We start from the raw sequence: 18,407 nt of genomic DNA on the forward strand, positions 1-18,407 counted from the left end.
CAGTGGTTTAGCGCCTCCGTGGGTTCAGGCCCTGATCCTGGAGACCCGGGATCAAGTCCCAAGTCAGGCTCCCTGCACGGGGCCTGCTTCTCTCTCTGCCTGTGTCTGTGCCTTCTGTGTGTGTGTGTGTGTGTGTGTGTGTGTGTGTGTCTCATGAATAAATAAATAAAATCTAAAAAAAATAAAAGCATAATACATTTTTTGCTTCTTTTATTCATTGGAGCAAAAAGCAAAGAACATAAGTGAAGTAAACCAGTGTGTATGTTTGGGTACCTAGATAGAACTAAATGTCCTTGTCAAAAAACTATTTAAAATGATTGCCATTTCTAATTTTGATTTTGTTTCACGTAGTTATGTTTGTAACATAGTAATCTCTAAACTCCACTTTCTCATAGTGTAAATTCTGCACTATTAGTCTTAGTATTATTATAAGCAGACATTAGAATTTAGTGGACTCCTCACATGGAGAAGTTATGTGGTCATGTTAGAATGCTGGCTTAATATTTTGGGGTGCCTGGGTGGCTCAGTCAGTTAAGCAATGTTGGACTCTTGATTTCAGCTCAGGTCATGATCCTTGGGTCCTGGGATTAGCCCCCTGTCGGGCTCCCCACTCAGTAGGGGGGGGGGTCTGCTTTTTCCTCTCCCTCTGCCCTTTCTCCTGCTCCTGGTCTCTCTCACTCCCTACCTGTCAAATAAATAAATATTTTCTTTTAGAAGAAATACTTTAAAGAGTCATGTTACAGATAGGAGAGTCTGTGTTGTGTAAATGGAGGTCTTGGTCCTTGGATTCCAGGACAAGATTTACTGGAGATCTGCACTGGAATAAAGACAACCAATAGGTGAGAAGCAAGCACAAAGCCATTTATTAAAGCAAAAGTATGATTTCTTCTTTAAACGTTTGATAGAATTCCCCTGGGAAGCCATCTGGCCCTGGACTCTTGTGTCTTGGGAGGTTTTTGATGACTGCTTCAATTTCCTCCCTGGTTATTGGCCTGTTCAGGTTTTCTATTTCTTCCTGCTCCAGTTTTGGTAGTTTGTGGCTTTCCAGGAATGCGTCCATTTCTTCTAGATTGCCTAATTTATTGGTGTACAGCTGTTCACAATATGTTTTTAAAATCATTTGTATTTCCTTGGTGTTGGTAGTGATCTCTCCTTTCTCATTCATGATTTTATTAATTTGAGTCTTCTCTCTCTTCTTTTTAATAAGGTTGGCTAATGGTTTATCTATCTTATTAATTCTTTCAAAGAACCAACTCCTGGTTCTGTTGATCTGTTCCACAGTTCTTTTGGTCTCGATATCATTGAGTTCTGCTCGAATTTTAATTAACTGTCTTCTTCTGCTGGGGGTGGGGTCTATTTGTTGCTTTTTCTCTAGTTCCTTTGTGTGTAAGGTGAGCTTTTGAATTTGAGATCTTTCCAGTTTTTGAATGGATGCTTGTATTGCGATGTATTTCCCCCTCAGGACTGCTTTTGCTGCATCCCAAAGATTTTGAACGGTTGTATCTTCATTCTCATTAGTTTCCATGAATCTTTTTAATTCTTCCTTAATTTCCTGGTTGACTTTTTCATCTTTTAGCAGGATGGTCCTTAACCTCCACGTGTTTGTGGTCCTTCCATACTTCTTGTTGTGATTAAGTTCTAATTTCAAGTCATTATGGTCTGAGAATATACAGGGGACTATCCCAATCTTTTGGTATCGGTTCAGACCCGATTTGTGACCCAGTATGTGGTCTATTCTGGAGAAAGTTCCATACCCTAAAAACTATAGAACACTTCTGAAAGAAATTGAGGAAGACTCAAAGAGATGGAAAAATATTCCATGCTCATGGATTGGCAGAATTAATATTGTAAAAATGTCAATGTTACCCAGGGCAATTTATACGTTTAATGCAATCCCTATCAAAATACCATGGACTTTCTTCAGAGAGTTAGAACAAATTATTTTAAGATTTGTGTGGAATCAGAAAAGACCCCGAATAGCCAGGGGAATTTTAAAAAAGAAAACCATAGCTGGGGGCATCACAATGCCAGATTTCAGGTTGTACTACAAAGATGTGGTCATCAAGACAGTGTGGTACTGGCACAAAAACAGACACATAGATCAATGGAACAGAATAGAGAATCCAGAAGTGGACCCTGAAATGTACGGTCATCTAATATTCGATAAAGGAGGAAAGACTATCCACTGGAAGAAAGACAGTCTCTTCAATAAATGGTGCTGGGAAAATTGGACATCCACATGCAGAAGAATGAAATTGGACCACTCTCTTTCACCATACACAAAGATAAACTCAAAATGGATGAGAGATCTAAATGTGAGACAAGATTCCATCAAAATCCTAGAGGAGAACACAGGCAACACCCTTTTTGAACTTGGCCACAGTAATTTCTTGCAAGATACATCCACAAAGGCAAAAGAAACAAAAGCAAAAATGAACTATTGGGACTTCATCAAGATAAGAAGCTTTTGCACAGCAAAGGATACAGTCAACAAAACTAAAAGACAACCTACAGAATGGGAGAAGATATTTGCAAATGACATATCAGATAAAGGGCTAGTTTCCAAAATCTATAAAGAACTTATTAAACTCAACACCAAAGAAACAAACAATCCAATCATGAAATGGGCAAAAGACATGAAGAGAAATCTCACAGAGGAAGACATGGACATGGCCAACAAGCACATGAGAAAATGCTCTGCATCACTTGCCATCAGGGAAATACAAATCAAAACCACAATGAGATACCACCTCACACCAGTGAGAATGGGGAAAATTAACAAGGCAGGAAACAACAAATGTTGGAGAGGATGCGGAGAAAAGGGAACCCTCTTACACTGTTGGTGGGAATGTGAACTGGTGCAGCCACTCTGGAAAACTGTGTGGAGGTTCCTCAAAGAGTTAAAAATAGACCTGCCCTACGACCCAGCAATTGCACTGTTGGGGATTTACCCCAAAGATTCAGATGCAATGAAACTCCGGGACACCTGCACCCCGATGTTTCTATCAGCAATGGCCACAATAGCCAAACTGTGGAAGGAGCCTCGGTGTCCATCGAAAGATGAATGGATAAAGAAGATGTGGTTTATGTATACAATGGAATATTACTCAGCAATTAGAAACAACAAATACCCACCATTTGCTTCAACGTGGATGGAACTGGAGGGTATTATGCTGAGTGAAATAAGTCAATCGGAGAAGGACAAACAGTGTATGTTCTCATTGATTTGGGGAATATGAATAATAGTGAAAGGGAATATAAAGGAAGGGAGAAGAAATGTTGGGAAATATCAGGAAGGGAGACAGAACATAAAGACTCCTAACTCGGGGAAACGAACTAGGGGTGGTGGAAGGGGAGGAGGGCGGGTGTTGGAGGGGAAGGGGTGACGGGCACTGAGGTGGACACTTGATGGGATGAGCACTGGGTGTTTTTCTGTATGTTGGTAAATTGAACACCAATAAAAATTAATTAAAAAAAAAACAAAAACAAAAACAAAAAAAAAGAATAAATAAAATCTTTAAAAAGCGGGGAGGGGGACACCTGGCAGGCTCAGTGTTGAGTGTCTGCCTTTGTCTCAGAATGTGACCCTGGATTCCAAGGATTGAGTTCTGCATAGGGCTCCTAGCAGGGAGCCTGCTTCTCCCTCTGCCTGTGTCTCTGCCTCTCTTTTGGCGTCTCTCATGAATAAATAAATAAAATCTTAAAAAAAAAAAAAAGAACTTGGGCTTCTGCCTCCTGGCATTCCTTCCACTATTCATGTCTAGCTTGAACCTAACAGGCCATTAATATAATACATTTGTGTGTGGGGGAATAGATACAAAGAGTGTCTCATCACCAAAAAATAATTGCTGTATAAAGTAACAAAATCTTTATAAATAATAAGTTAAAGTGAATAATGAGTATATTTATAAAGTAAATATAATGAATTTATAAATAAATTGTACTTGATAAATATTACACATTGTGATATAAAGCAGCATTTGCTTTTTTTTTTTTGAGCTCATAGAGATTACATTACCAGTAAAAGATTTAGCACACAGACTATTAGTAAGGGATTTTGAGATTAGAGTATATTTCTCTTCAGGAAGAATTCTTACAAATACTATTACTGTTTCACAAACTAAGGAAAATGCTAAATTTTTCAAGAAACCATGTAGCTATTTTAGTTGTTGAAGGCTCCTTAATCTTTAATTCCCAAACTAAAGTAAAGCCAGGAAAAATTTATTAGCATTTCTATTCTTTAAAGAAGTTGGTAAGTCTAAAAGAACCATGTCATAAAATTTAAAGTTGTCTGTGTGTACATGTATACATACACACACACACACACACACACACACATATATATATATATATATATATAGTTAGTTAGTTAGTTAGTTAGTTAGTTAGTTCCACAGGGGTTTATTGTTATTCAATTTAGAAATAACTCTTGGGTAGTGAGGAACTGGTTCCTGTGTTTAGTATGTAAAATCTGAAAGGCAGTAAAGGAGATTTGCATTACATTTTTTACACTTTGGAAAGTTTGCTCTCTGGAGATTTTGGTAACAGAATTTATCAAATCTTTTATATTGAAGAGTAAAAAGAAAATAAATTCTTTTCTTCTCTTTCAAAAAGTACAATTTTAAAAGACAAAAAAAAAAACACTTTCTTGATTTGCACTTAGGCAATTGGGTGAAGAAAAACGGCTTTTTCCAGAGTAAAGTTTCCTCCCCCAGTCATTTTGAAGCAGTGAGATGCTCATGAACAATATCTCCGAGGTACACTTTTAATAGGAAAGAAAAAAATCACTGACGTAGAGTAAGTAGTATATGAAAGCTAGGAACTTTCTGGTCTAAATCCCACTAGCCTATGTGCCAGATCAGCACATGTGCGTTAGTATGAGTGCGTGTGTAAGTCTCACAAATATATGCAGTACATGGGATTCAGACAACTTGAATAAATAGACTGTGGAGACTGCTATACTGATAAATCATCTTTTGTCTAGAAAATCAATGAAGTACAAAAGTACTTAGGTTTTTCCTTCAATCTACGAGTTTAATTTTTAGTAGGTACAGAAATGAAAATTGAACATTGAAGAAGAAAAACAAAGTTGACTGTTGGAATGTATTAAAAGGTATAAATAGGTATCACTAATTTTTTCAACAATTTCTGACAGTTTGGTATACACTAATCACATACTTTTCAAAAGTATTTTTTAAAAGTTTATCTTATTTATCAAAAAAAATCTTTAAAAGTTTATCTTATTTCAATAGTATAGTATATTTAAATGAGTGTGTGCATATATACATGTACATATGCATATATACAATTTTTACAGTTTTCTTTAGTAATAATTGTAAAAAATGTGAAAAATATAACATGCAAGCATAAAGTAGACATTTACAAGTCTTACAGAAAGAAATTTTAGCATAATTTTGCCATTTAAGAAAACACATTATTTTGTTATAAACACATATTATTCTTTGGTCCTTAATGCAAATTGCAAAGCTTTTTTTTAACCTTGTAATTATTAAGCTTTAATCCATACCAGTGTTGCTAAATAGGGAATTGAGAATCAGTTAGGAAGCTATGATATGACTGACTTAAGTGAATTATCCAGTTTAAAATTTTCTTCTGTGTATTAGTAAAGTGATGAAGATGGTTTCAGCCTTTCTATTATTTTGCTTGTGGAAATCCATGTCAAACCTGGAGATGAAACAATTTAGTACTATTACCTCTAATTGCACTGTGTCAACCATTTCACCCTCTGTTTTTCAAAACATTTCTCCAACATTTACTTGCTTTGGTCTTTAATTTGTCTGACATCAAATTTTCCACCCAAAATTTTGGGATATGTTTTTGATTTGTTTTTATGGTTTCTGTTTCCCAAGTAATAGTTGTGCATACTTCGTTACCAATTTTTAGTAGAGTATAAAGAATTGATTGAAGTTGCCAAAACCAAAATATTCATTTTGCCCACTGCCTTATATTTTTTTCTTATTTCTTGGGATTTCTTTGTTATCTTCTATTTTATGATTTTTTTTAGATACTTATGTTTTCTAGTGACTTTTAGTTTTGTTTGGTAGTTCCTTTTATGCATTCCAAGAAATAATATTTATACAACAGTATAATAACTCTTAAAGCTCTCATGAAATTTGATTATTTGTTCATTACTCTGTTCATTTGAAAACATTCACTGGAATCTAATATTTGCATGGTATATTGCTACACAAATATAAATGTAATATGTTCAAGTATCAGGAGTTTTGTTTAATTGTGGGGATTCAAAAATATACATAGATTTTCATAATATCATGATGTTAAAATGATAAGAGAGATTGATTTCATTGACTAAAACAAACAAACAAACAAAACTAAGTTCTTTCTTTCACCATGCCAATGGAAAATACAAATACTGTCTGAAATACAAAATTGAACATAGCTGCCACAATACCCAAATATTAGATGTATCTTTTTAGGAACTTAAGTGATAGGGAATTAATGGTTAATTTCTAACTAATAGATAAATGTTCACTGTAATGATTAATTTCTTACATTAGGATTTTAGTCTTTCAGCATGTCTTTGTAGAATATTTTTAGCTTTGATCTCACAGGTATTTTGAGTCACTGTAAAGTCCTAAAGATTGAAGAGATATATTTTTTAAAGACTTTATTTATTCATGAGAGACAGAGAGAGAGAGAGAGAGAGAGAGAGAGGTAGAGAGAGAAGCACAGAGACACAGGCAGAGCGAGAAGCAGGCTCCATGCAGAGAGCCTGATGTGGGACTAGATCCCGGGTCTCCAGGATCAGGCCCTGGGCTGAAGGTGACACTAAACTGCTGAGCCACCGGGGCTGCCCTGAAGAGAGAATGTTGAAGAGGAATAATGTCAGGATAGTATATTGTCCTCTTAATGTTATCCATATCAACTATTGATGCAGAAATATGCTAAACCCAAATGAACTGGTTTTAATAATTTTAAAGTAAATATTTGTTTCACCTATGCAAAATAATACTCAATTCAAACCTCAAATACAGCTTCATATAGAAAAGAATTACCGGGAGTGCCTGGTGACATAGTCGGTTAAGGGATCAACTTTTTTTTTTTTTTAATTAATTTTTATTGGTGTTCAATTTACCAACATACAGAAAAACACCCAGTGCTCATCCCGTCAAGTGTCCACCTCAGTGCCCGTCACCCATTCCCCTCCAACACCCACCCTCCTCCCCTTCCACCACCCCTAGTTCGTTTCCCCGAGTTAGGAGTCTTTATGTTCTGTCTCCCTTCCTGATATTTCCCAACATTTCTTTTCCCTTCCTTTATATTCCCTTTCACTATTATTCATATTACCCAAATGAATGAGAACATACACTGTTTGTCCTTCTCCGATTGACTTATTTCACTCAGCATAATACCCTCCAGTTCCATCCACGTTGAAGCAAAGGGATCAACTTTTGATTTAGGCTCAGGTCATGATCTCAGGGTCTTGAGATGAAGCCCTGCCTGGGGCTCTGCACTCAGCACAGAGTCTGCTTGAGATTCTTTCTCCCTGTCCCACTTACCCCTGCTCATGCTTGCTGGTTCTCTCTCTCTCTCTCTGCCTCTTAAATGAATGAATAAATCTTTAAAAAAAAAAAAAAAAGAAAACCATTATCCTTCCAAGATAGGTTTATTTCTTAGTCATTAATGGTAAATCATTAAACTGTGCTAAACACATGCTAATGAATGAATACTAAAGTATAGAGTGAGACTTGAGTAGAATTTAGCATTCTAATCTTCAAAAAAAAAAAACAACAAAAGTTGTGCTATATTCATTTTATTTTATGTTTTTCTTTGAGTAGTCACTCTTCAATTCCTTTAAAAATGTTTTCTGGCCACCAAAAAGTACTCACTGCAGCTTCTCACCCATACTTGCTTACATCTATCTGCGTGTGTCTGTGCAGGTGATTGCATGCATGTTGTATGGACGGACATGTGTATCTCTTCTTTGCCATCAAAGTTAGGCTTTCTATTTTCTTGATTGTATTTTTACAAAAGATATTTAACAAATTAATACTTTTTTTTTTAATTTGTGGCTGGTGAAATTTTGAAGAGTGATTTTCTTTTCTGAAAAGTGACCTTAATTATATTCAGATTTTCATTTCCTTGATTCAAAAACGTTGTGCATTCTGATAGGGACATTTGGGAAGTTGATCCCCAGAAAAATATTTCTGAAATTATTAAAACTGTTCTACTTGTTTCTATATATGACTCCTTGGATATTTGAATTTGATACTTATGCAGATATTTGCAAATACAAACTTCATTCAGAGAGCCAAAATAGGTATATGAAGTACTGTGTCTAAGAAAGAAAACAATTCATTTTTTGCATCTTTATTTAGTAAAACATGTATCTATTCCCATTAACCAGGAAATGTGAGCTTGAGGGTGAATTAAACTAGTAATTATGTCTATATTGATAGACAATTTTTTTTAACTTTCTTAGGACATCTTCCTCATTTTTTGAGATGTTAACTTCATTAAATTTTATTATTTCTTATTTACTGTTAGTAACTTAAAGCTATGTTTCTCAGTATATATAATATATTTTGATGCATATTGACATTAGCCTGTATATATGTTGTAATGGATATATAGCATCTATCTTCTTAGGCCTACATCTTATTTTAAGTTATATTTTTAAGTATCCACAACTTTAACTTAGTTTTTGTAGATATAGTTAGTTTTTTTTTTTTTTTTAAAGATTTTATTTATTTATTTTTGAGAGATAGAAGGAGAGACAGAGCCAGAGACACAGGCAGAGGGAGAAGCAGGCTCCATGCACCGGGAGCCCGACGTGGGATTCGATCCCGGGTCTCCAGGATCGCGCCCTGGGCCAAAGGCAGGCGCCAAACCGCTGCGCCACCCAGGGATCCCGATATAGTTAGTTTTTAATCTAATTGTATCATAGTCAGACAACATAATTTGTGGGATAAAAATAATTAGAAATATATTAAGACTTGATTTATGGTGCATTGAATGGCATTTGAGGGATGTGATATCTCTAATTAATATGGCTTATGTGAAAATATGTTCATTAGAACTGTGGTTTTAAGCTACTTCCTCCTATTTGTTAGATTCTTTAAGCATATTAATGTTTAAAAATATAAGACTTGTATTTTTAAAACCACTCTATTGATATTTTTATGTCATTACCTATCACTTTCTGAGAAATATGTGTTAATCTTCTAATCAGTTTTCCTTGTTCTTTTCTTTTTTTTGTATATGTATTTAAAAGAGTTATTATTCACACATTTGAATAATTTTATATGTTCTTGGCTAGTTGAAACCTTATTCATATTACAGCTGCCCTTTATCTTACATTTATTTAAGACTTTTTAAGCAATATTTCCAGTCTTCATTTTAGATATGTATCCTTTAGCTTGTGTATAATTATATTTTCATTATTTTTTTTACTGCTTATGAATGGAATAATTTATCATTTACTTATTTTTGTCCAGAGTAATTACCGTCCAGTGTTATATTACTTTCAAGTGTACAATGTACTGATTCAACAAATCTATACATTATTCAATGCTTATCATGATAAGTATATTTTTAATTCCCTTCACCTATTTCACTCATCCCACTACCCATCTCCTCTCTGGTACCCATATGTGTTCTTTATATCTAAGAGTCTGGTTTTTGTCTCTGTTTTCTTTGTTCATTTGTTTTGTGTCTTAAATTCCACATATGAGTGAAATCATATTGTATTTGTCTTTCTCTGACTGACTTATTTCACTTAACATTATGCCCTCTGAATCCATCCATGTTGTTGCAAATGGCAACGTTTCATTCCTTTTTATGGCTGATTAATACTCCATTGTATATACATACCACATCTTCTCTATCCATCCATCTATCCATGAACACTTGGGTTGCTCCATATTTTGGCTATTATAAGTAATATGGCAATAAACCTAGAGATGCATACATCTTTTCAAATTAGTGTTTTCATATTCTTTGGATATATGCCCAGTAGTGGAATTATTGGATCATGTCATTTACATATTTTTATGATAATTGATATATTTGTATTTATTTGTCTCCAATTATTATTTTATACTATTTTCTATAATATTCATTATTTTCTCACCTGTTTTTATTGAGATTTTATTTTCCTCTATTCATTTTGATATATCATAAATTTTAATATGTTTTAAATTTCTTGTTACAATTTATGGCCATAAGATGGAATCAAATTCAATACTTCTGTGAAAGTCAACTGGAGTCATGAATTCGCACATGTATGTTAAATAGTTTATCCTTTTGCTGGAGGTTTAAATCTTTGGGAATTTAGATTTTTCCTAGGGTCACTCTACACTGCAGCAGTTCCCCATATTGTGTGCTCAGGTGCTTGTATATTGTCTCCTGTGGGCAATTGGAAAAGTAGGGGGACATCTAAATTTGGGGGATCTTCAAATCTCCTCATGGGAGCTGTTGGCTTTATCTCACTCGCCTTTCTATTTGTCTTCCTTCTACTCTTTTGCCCTTAATGATTTCTTTCTGTTTCTTGAAAGCTCATTCACATATTTTAAAGTATATGCATTGCTATGTTTTATTAACTATTTAAGTGCTTAATAGGAAGTAGGTTTATAGGATAAATGGTCTGTGAATTTGGGGGAGATTTTGACAGCTATATTTTGCAGAGTAAAGGGCTATCTTTAATTTAGTAACTTAGAATATAGCCATCAATATACCTCAGCTTTCTGTGGGTCAGTAGCTTGAGCTGAGCTCACCTGTGAAGTTCTGAATAGTTGTTCTCATGTATCAATTGCCTCTAAGAATAGCAAGAGAGAGCAAGACCAAATGAACAAGAAATTCTCGAGCCATTGCTTCCTTCATATTAACTACTACTCCATTAGTCAAAGCAAGTCATATGAACATTCAGCAGTTAAAAGCACTCCACCTCTCTTATGAGGAGTTTCAGCATTACATTATATAAAAATACCAGAAACCAGAGAGAGGGATAATTTATGGCTGTATTTGCAATATACCACAAAAGGAGAATTTCCTTAGTATTGTTTTTTTAATTTTTTATTTATTTTTTAAATTATTTTTTATTGGAGTTCAATTTGCCAACATGTAGCATAACACCCAATGCTCATCCGGTCAAGTGCCACCCTCAGTGCCCATCACCCAGTCACCCCATCCCCTGCCCACCTCCCCTTCCACTACCCCTTGTTCGTTTCCCAGAGTTTTGAGTCTTTCATGTTCTGTCTCCCTCTCTGATATTTCCCATTCATTTTCTCTTCTTTCCCCTTTATTCCCTTCCACTATTTTTTATGTTTTCCAAGTGAATGAGACCATATCATGTCTCTCCTTCTCCAACTGACTTACTTAACTCAGCATAATACCCTCTAGTTCTATCCATGGCGAAGCAAATGGTGGGTATTTGTCGTTTCTAATGGCTGAGGAATAACCCACTGTATACATAGACCACATCTTCTTTATCCGTTCATCTTTCGATGGACACCGAGGCTCCTTCTGCAGTTTGGCTATTGTGGACATTGCTGCTATAGACATTGGGGTGCGGGTGTCCTGCCGTTTCACTGAATCTGTATATTTGGGGCAAATCCACAGCAGGGCAATTGCTGGGTCTAGGACAGGTCTATTTTTAAGTCTTTGAGGAACCTCCACACAGTTTTCCAGAGTGGCTGCACCAGTTCACATTCCCACCAACAGTACAAGAGGGTTCCCCTTTCTCCACATCCTCTCCAACATTTGTGGTTTCCTGCCTTGTTAATTTTCCCCATTCTCACTGGTGTGAGGTGGTATCTCATCATGGTTTTGATTTGTGTTTCCCTGATGGCCAGTGATGTGGAGCATTTTCTCATGCGCTTGTTGGCCATGTCTATGTCTTCCTCTGTGAGATTTCTCTTCATGTCTTTTGCCCATTTCATGATTGGATTGTTTGTGTCTTTGCTGTTGAGTTTAATAAGTTCTTTATAGATCTTGGAAACTAGCCCTTTATCTGATAGTTCATTTGCAAATATCTTCTCCCATTCTGTAGGTTGTCTTTTAGTTTTGTTGACTGTTTCTTTTGCTGTGCAGAAGCTTTTTATCTTGATGAAGTCCCAATAATTCATTTTTGCTTTTGTTTCCCTTGCCTTCATAGATGTATCTTGCAAAAAGTTGCTGTGGCCAAGTTCAAAAAGGATGTTGCCTGTGTTCTCCTCTAGGATTCTGATGGAATCTTGTCTCAAATTTAGATCTTTCATCCATTTTGAGTTTATCTTTGTGTGTGGTGTAAGAGAATGGTCTAGTTTCATTCTTCTGCACGTGACTGTCCAGTTTTCCCAGCACCATTTATTGAAGAGACTGTCTTTTTTCCAGTGGATAGTCTTTCCTGCTTAGTCAAATATTAGTTGACCATAGGGTTGAGGGCCCATTTCTGGATTCTCTATTCTGTTCCATTGATCTATGTGTCTGTTTTTGTGCCAGTACCACACTGTCTTGATGACCACAGCTTTGTAGTACAACCTGAAATCTGGCATTGTGATGCCCCCAGCTATGGTTTTCTTTTTTAATATTTCTTTTTTAATATTTATTTTTTTATATATTCCCCTGGCTATTCAGGGTCTTTTCTGATTCTACACACACACACACACACACACACAAAGATGATTTGTTCCACCTCTCTGAAGAAAGTCCATGGTATTTTGATAGGGATTGCATTAAATGTGTAAATTGCCCAGGGTAGCATGGACATTTTCACAATATTAATTCATCCAATTCATGAGCATGGAATATTTTTCCATCTTTGTGTCTTCCTCAATTTCTTTCGGAAGTGTTCTATAGTTTTTAGGGTATAGATTCTTTCCCTCTTTGGTTAGGTTTATTCCTAGGTATCTTATGCTTTTGGGTGCAATTGTAAATGGGATTGACTCCTTAATTTCTCTTTCTTCAGTCTCATAGTTAGTGTATATAAATGCCACTGATTTCTGGGCACTGATTTTGAATCCTGCCACACTGCCAAATTGCTGTATGAGTTCTAGTAATCTTGGGATGGAGTCTTTTGGGTTTTCTATGTACAGTATCATGTCATCTGCAAAGAGGGAGAGTTTGACTTCTTCTTTGCCAATTTGAATGTCTTTTATTTCTTTTTGATGCCTGATTGCTGAGGCTAGGACTTCTATTCTATGTTGAATAGCAGTGGTGAGAGTGGACATCCCTGTCTTGTTCCTGATCTTAGGGGAAAGGCTCCCAGTGTTTCCCCATTGAGAATGATATTTGCTGTGGGCTTTTCATAGATGGCTGTTAAGATGCTGAGGAATGTTTCCTCTATCCCTACACTCTGAAGAGTTTTGATCAGGAATGGATGCTGTATTTCGTAAAATGCTTTCTCTGCATCTATTGAGAAGATCATATGGTTCTTGTTTTTTCTCTTGTTGATATGATCTATCACATTGATTGTTTAATGAGTGTTGAACCAGCCTTGCATCCCAAGGATAAATCCCACTTGGTCATGGTGAATAATCTTCTTAATGTATTGTTGGATCCTACTGGCTAGTATCTTGTTGAGAATTTTTGCATCTGTGTTCACAGGGATATTGGTCTATAATTCTCCTTTTTGGTGGGGTCTTTGTCTGGTTTTGGAATTAAGGTGATGCTGGCCTCATAGAACGAGTTTGGAAGTATTCCATCTCTTTCTATCCTTTGGAACAGCTTTAGTAAAATAGGTATTGTTTCTTTAAACTTTTGATAGAATTCCCCTGGGAAGCCATCTGGCCCTGGACATTTGTGTCTTGGGAGGTTTTTGATGACTGCTTCAATTTCCTCCCTGGTTATTGGCCTGTTCAGGTTTTCTATTTCTTCCTGTTCCAGTTTTGGTAGTTTGTGGTTTTCCAGAAATGCATCCATTTCTTCTAGATTGCCTAATTTATTGGTGTATAGCTGCTCATAATATGTTTTTAAAATCTTTTGTATTTCCTTGGTATTGGTGGTAATCTCTCCTTTTTCATTCGTGATTTTATTAATTTGAGTTTTTTCTCTTTTTTTCTTTCTTTTTTTCCTTATTTTTTTTTCTCTTTTGTTTTAATAAGGCTGGCTAATGGTTTATCTATCTTATTAATTCTTTCAAAGAACCAACTCCTGGTTTTGTTGATCTGTTCCACAGTTCTTCTGGTCTCTATTTCATTGAGTTTTGCTTGAAACTTTGTTAACTCTCCTCTTCTTTTTGGTGTAGGTTTTATTTGCTGTTCTTTCTCCAGTTCCTTTAGGTGAAATGTTAGCTTTTGTATTTTAGTTTTTTCTAGTTTTTGGATGGCTGCTTTTATTGCGATGTATTGCCCTCTCAGAACTGCTTTTGCTGTATCCCAAAGATTTTGAACGGTTGTATCTTCATTCTCATTAGTTTTCATGAATCTTTTTAATCTTCTCTAATTCCCTGGTTGGCCCTTCATCTTTTAGCAGGATGATCTTTAACCTCCACGTGTTTGAATTTCTTCCAAATTTCTTCTTGTGATTTAGTTCTAGTTTCAAAGCATTATCATCTGAAAATATGCAGAGGATAATCCCAATCTTTTGGTATTGGTTAAAACCTGATTTGTGACCAAGTATGTGGTCTATTTTGGAGAATGTTCCATGGTCAATTGAGAAGAATGTGTATTCAGTTGCATTTGGATGTAAAGTTCTGTAAATATCTGTGAAATCCATCTGGTCAAGTGTATCATTTAAATCTCTTGTTTCTTTGGAGATGTTATGCTTAGAAGATCTGTCAGAAATCGCCAGGTTGAGGTCCCACTATCAATGTATTATTATCTAAGTATGTCTTAACTTTGGTTATTAATTGATTGATATACCTGATAGCTCCCACATTCGGGGCATATATATTCATGATTGTTAGGTCTTCTTGTTGGATAGATTTTTTAAGTATGATATACTGTCCCTCTTCATCTCTTATTACAGTCTTTGGGGTAATCTTTAATTTTTTTGATATGAGGATTGCTACCCCTCTTTCTTTTGAGGACTATTTGAATGGTAAATGGTTCTCCAACCTTTTATTTTCAGGCTGTTGGTGTCCTTAGGTCTCAAATGAGTCTCTTGTAGATAGCAAATAGATGGATTGCTTTTTTATGCAGGTGAAACCCTGCATCTTCTGATGGGATCATTTAGCCCATTCATGTTCAGAGTTACTATTGAAAGATATGAATTTAGTGTCATCATGATACCTATTCAGTCCCTGTTTTTATGGAGTGTTTCCTTAGATTTCCTCTTTCTTTACAGAGTACCCCTTAATATTTCTTGCATTGCTGATTTGGTGGTCACATATTCTTTCAGTTTCTGTCTATCTTGGAAGCTGTTTATCTCTCCTTCTATTCTGAATGAGAGCCTTGCTGAATAGAGTATTCTTGACTGCATGTTCTTCTCATTCAGGACCCTGAATATATTGTGCCAGGCTTTTCTGTCCTGCCAGGTCTCTGTGGAGAGTTCTGATGTTAATCCAATACTTCTCCCCATATAAATTAGAGATCTCTTGTCTCCTGCTGCTTTCAGGATTTTCTCTTTATTTGGAATTTGCAAGTTTCACTATTAAATGTCAGGGTGTTAAATGGTTTTTATTGATTTTGGGGAGGGGGGAGAATCTCTCATCTCCTGGATCCGAATGCCTGTTTCCCTCCCAAGTTATGGAAGTTCTCAGCTATGATTTGTTCAAATATACTTTCTGGTCCTCTATCCCTTTTGGCGCCCTCTGGAACTCCAATTAAACATACATTTTTCCTTCTGAGGCTGTCATTTATTTCCCTTAATCTTTCCTCATGGTCTTTTAATTGTTTGTCTCTTTTTTCCTCAGCTTCCTTCCTTGACATCAATTTGTCTTCTATGTCACTCACTCACTCTTCTACCTCATTAACCCTTGTTGTTAGGACCTCTAGTTTGGATTACATCTCATTTAATTGATTTTTGATTTCAGCCTGATTAGATCTAAATTCTGCAGTCATGAAGTCTCTTGAATTTTTTATGCTTTTTTCCAGAGCCAGCAGTAGCTTTATAATTGTGCTTCTGAATTGGCTTTCTGACATTGAATTGTAATCCAAATTCTGTAACTCTGTGGGAGAGAGTACTGCTTCTGATTCTTTCTTTTGTGGTTCTTCTTTCTAGTCATTTTACTCAGTGCAGAGTGGCTAAAAACAAGTTGTACTTTTTAGAAGTGCAAACTCTTCTCTCTGTAGCATTCCAGCTGTTTTCTCTTTAAATCTCAGGCTGAATTCTTAGGTTTTCAGGATGATTTGAAAGTTATCTAGGTAAGTTGGTGGGGAGAGGTGACTTGAGGACCCTACTCTTCTGCCATTTTGCCCTGCCCCCTCCTTATTATTGTTTTTTAAAAAATATTTTTTTATTAATTCATGAGAGACACAGAGAGGCAGAGACATAGGCAGAGGGAGAAGCAGGCTTCCTGTGGGGAGCCCAATATGAGACTGCAACCTGGGACTCTGGGATCATGCCCTGTCTGAGCTGAAGGGATACACTCAACCACTGAGCCACCCAGGCATCCTGAGAATTTCCTTATTTATTTAAGTGTAATTTCCCTCTTTTGTGACATTTGTTTAATCACTTTTAATCATTAAAATAGTATTAGTCATGGAATGATCTTGAAAAATTAATACAGGCTTCTGAAGTTAGTTAAAATTCGATATTAAGGATAAATGAATAACATTGGAAATGCTTAGAGATATATTTTTATGTAAATTTTACTTTTAAAATGCTTTTTAATAATTTCAAGGTTCTATTCCCAGAGCTTATCATGTTACCTATACTGCAAAGCATAAAAATATCTAAGGAAATAAACATAGATGGTAAGTTCTAGTGTAAAAAGGGAAATAATAAACCCAAAATTGAGGGTAAGAGTTATTTATATTTGGAAGAAGGAAGAAAAGCATAGATCTGAAGATCTGAGGCATAGATCTGAAGAGATTCCAAATTAATGATAGTATTCCTTCCCTTAAACTGAGAAGTGGATAATGAAAAATCTATTGTTTGTATTGTGATTAAATATAACACTGCAGTGTTGCATTATACAAGGTATTGATCTCTTTTTTTTCAATAAATTTTATTAAGTGCAATGGGATAGCTATGTTTTAAAGTGAGATTCTTGAACAAACTGAGGGTTGATGGAAGGTAGGTAGGCAGGAGGGGGTCCAAATGATGGGCTGGTATTAAGAAGGACACTAGAGATGAACATTGGGTTTTTTTTGTTGTTGCTGTTGTTTTGTTTTTTAAAGATATTTTTTATTTATTCATGAGAGACACAGAGAGAAAGACAGAGACATAGGCAGAGGGAGAAGAAGTCTCCCTGCAGGGAGCCTGATGCGGGATGCCATCCCACAACCTTGGGGTCATGATCTGAGCCAAAGGCAGATGTCCAACCTTAGAGCCACTAAGGTGCCCCATGAACACTGGGTTTTATATATAAGTGATGAATCACTAAATTTTACTTCTAAAACCAATATTATACTACATATTAATTAACTAGAATTTTTGTTTTTACTAACTAGAATTTAAATAAAAACTTGATGCCAAAAAAGGAGATTCTTGATTTCTAAATCAAGTAACATATAAAAAAAACATTTGAGTAGGATTATAGATATAAATGTTAAGAGAAAAGTAATCGTGATTCTAAAATATATATTTTAATGGATAATTATTCTACTTTTAAAATATTTGAATATTCATTATAAGTGCAATTTATTTTACTTGGCTTCAATGTATATGAGTAGTTTTCATAATAGTTTTCTTGATAGTCTCTTATTTGGAGGAGTTATTGAGAGTTTATAGAGTTTGGTGAAATGCTTTGGTAGAGCAGAAAATTGCAAGGGAATATCAAGAAGCCTAAGAATAAGTTTTTTAGAAAAAGAAAGTGTATTGTGTTATAGTAATGTCTTCTCATCTATGAAAGGGAGAGTTTAGAGGTCAAGGCAGAAAATATATATAGGATGTCTGGTCACACTAAATACTGGTGATTCAGATTGTGGTTTTGCAATTTCTGATGAAAACGCTTTATGACTTCAACAATGTTTATGCCATCTTCACTTGATCAGAGACTACATTAACTTTATCAAACTGTATTAGTTTCTTATTGCTGCTATTATCAAATAACCATAAAATTCATGAAATAAAATAACACATATTTATTTTTTAAAACTTCTGAGGCCAGACGCCTAAAGTCTGTATCACTGAGCTAAAATCAAGGTGTTAGAGTTATTCCTTCTGGAGTTCTAAAGGAAAAATATGTTTCCTTGTCTTTTCCACCTTCTGTAGGCACATGCATCCCTTGAATTGTGACCTCCTAATCTCTGCTTTCATTATCACATTGTCATCTCTTTTATCTTTGACACCTCTTAATCTTAACGATTATTGTGATTATATTGGTCACTCTGATAATCAGA

The sequence above is a fragment of the Vulpes lagopus genome, chromosome 11 (genome assembly GCF_018345385.1).
Source record: "Vulpes lagopus strain Blue_001 chromosome 11, ASM1834538v1, whole genome shotgun sequence".
In the NCBI taxonomy this organism is placed as follows: Eukaryota; Metazoa; Chordata; class Mammalia; order Carnivora; family Canidae; genus Vulpes; species Vulpes lagopus.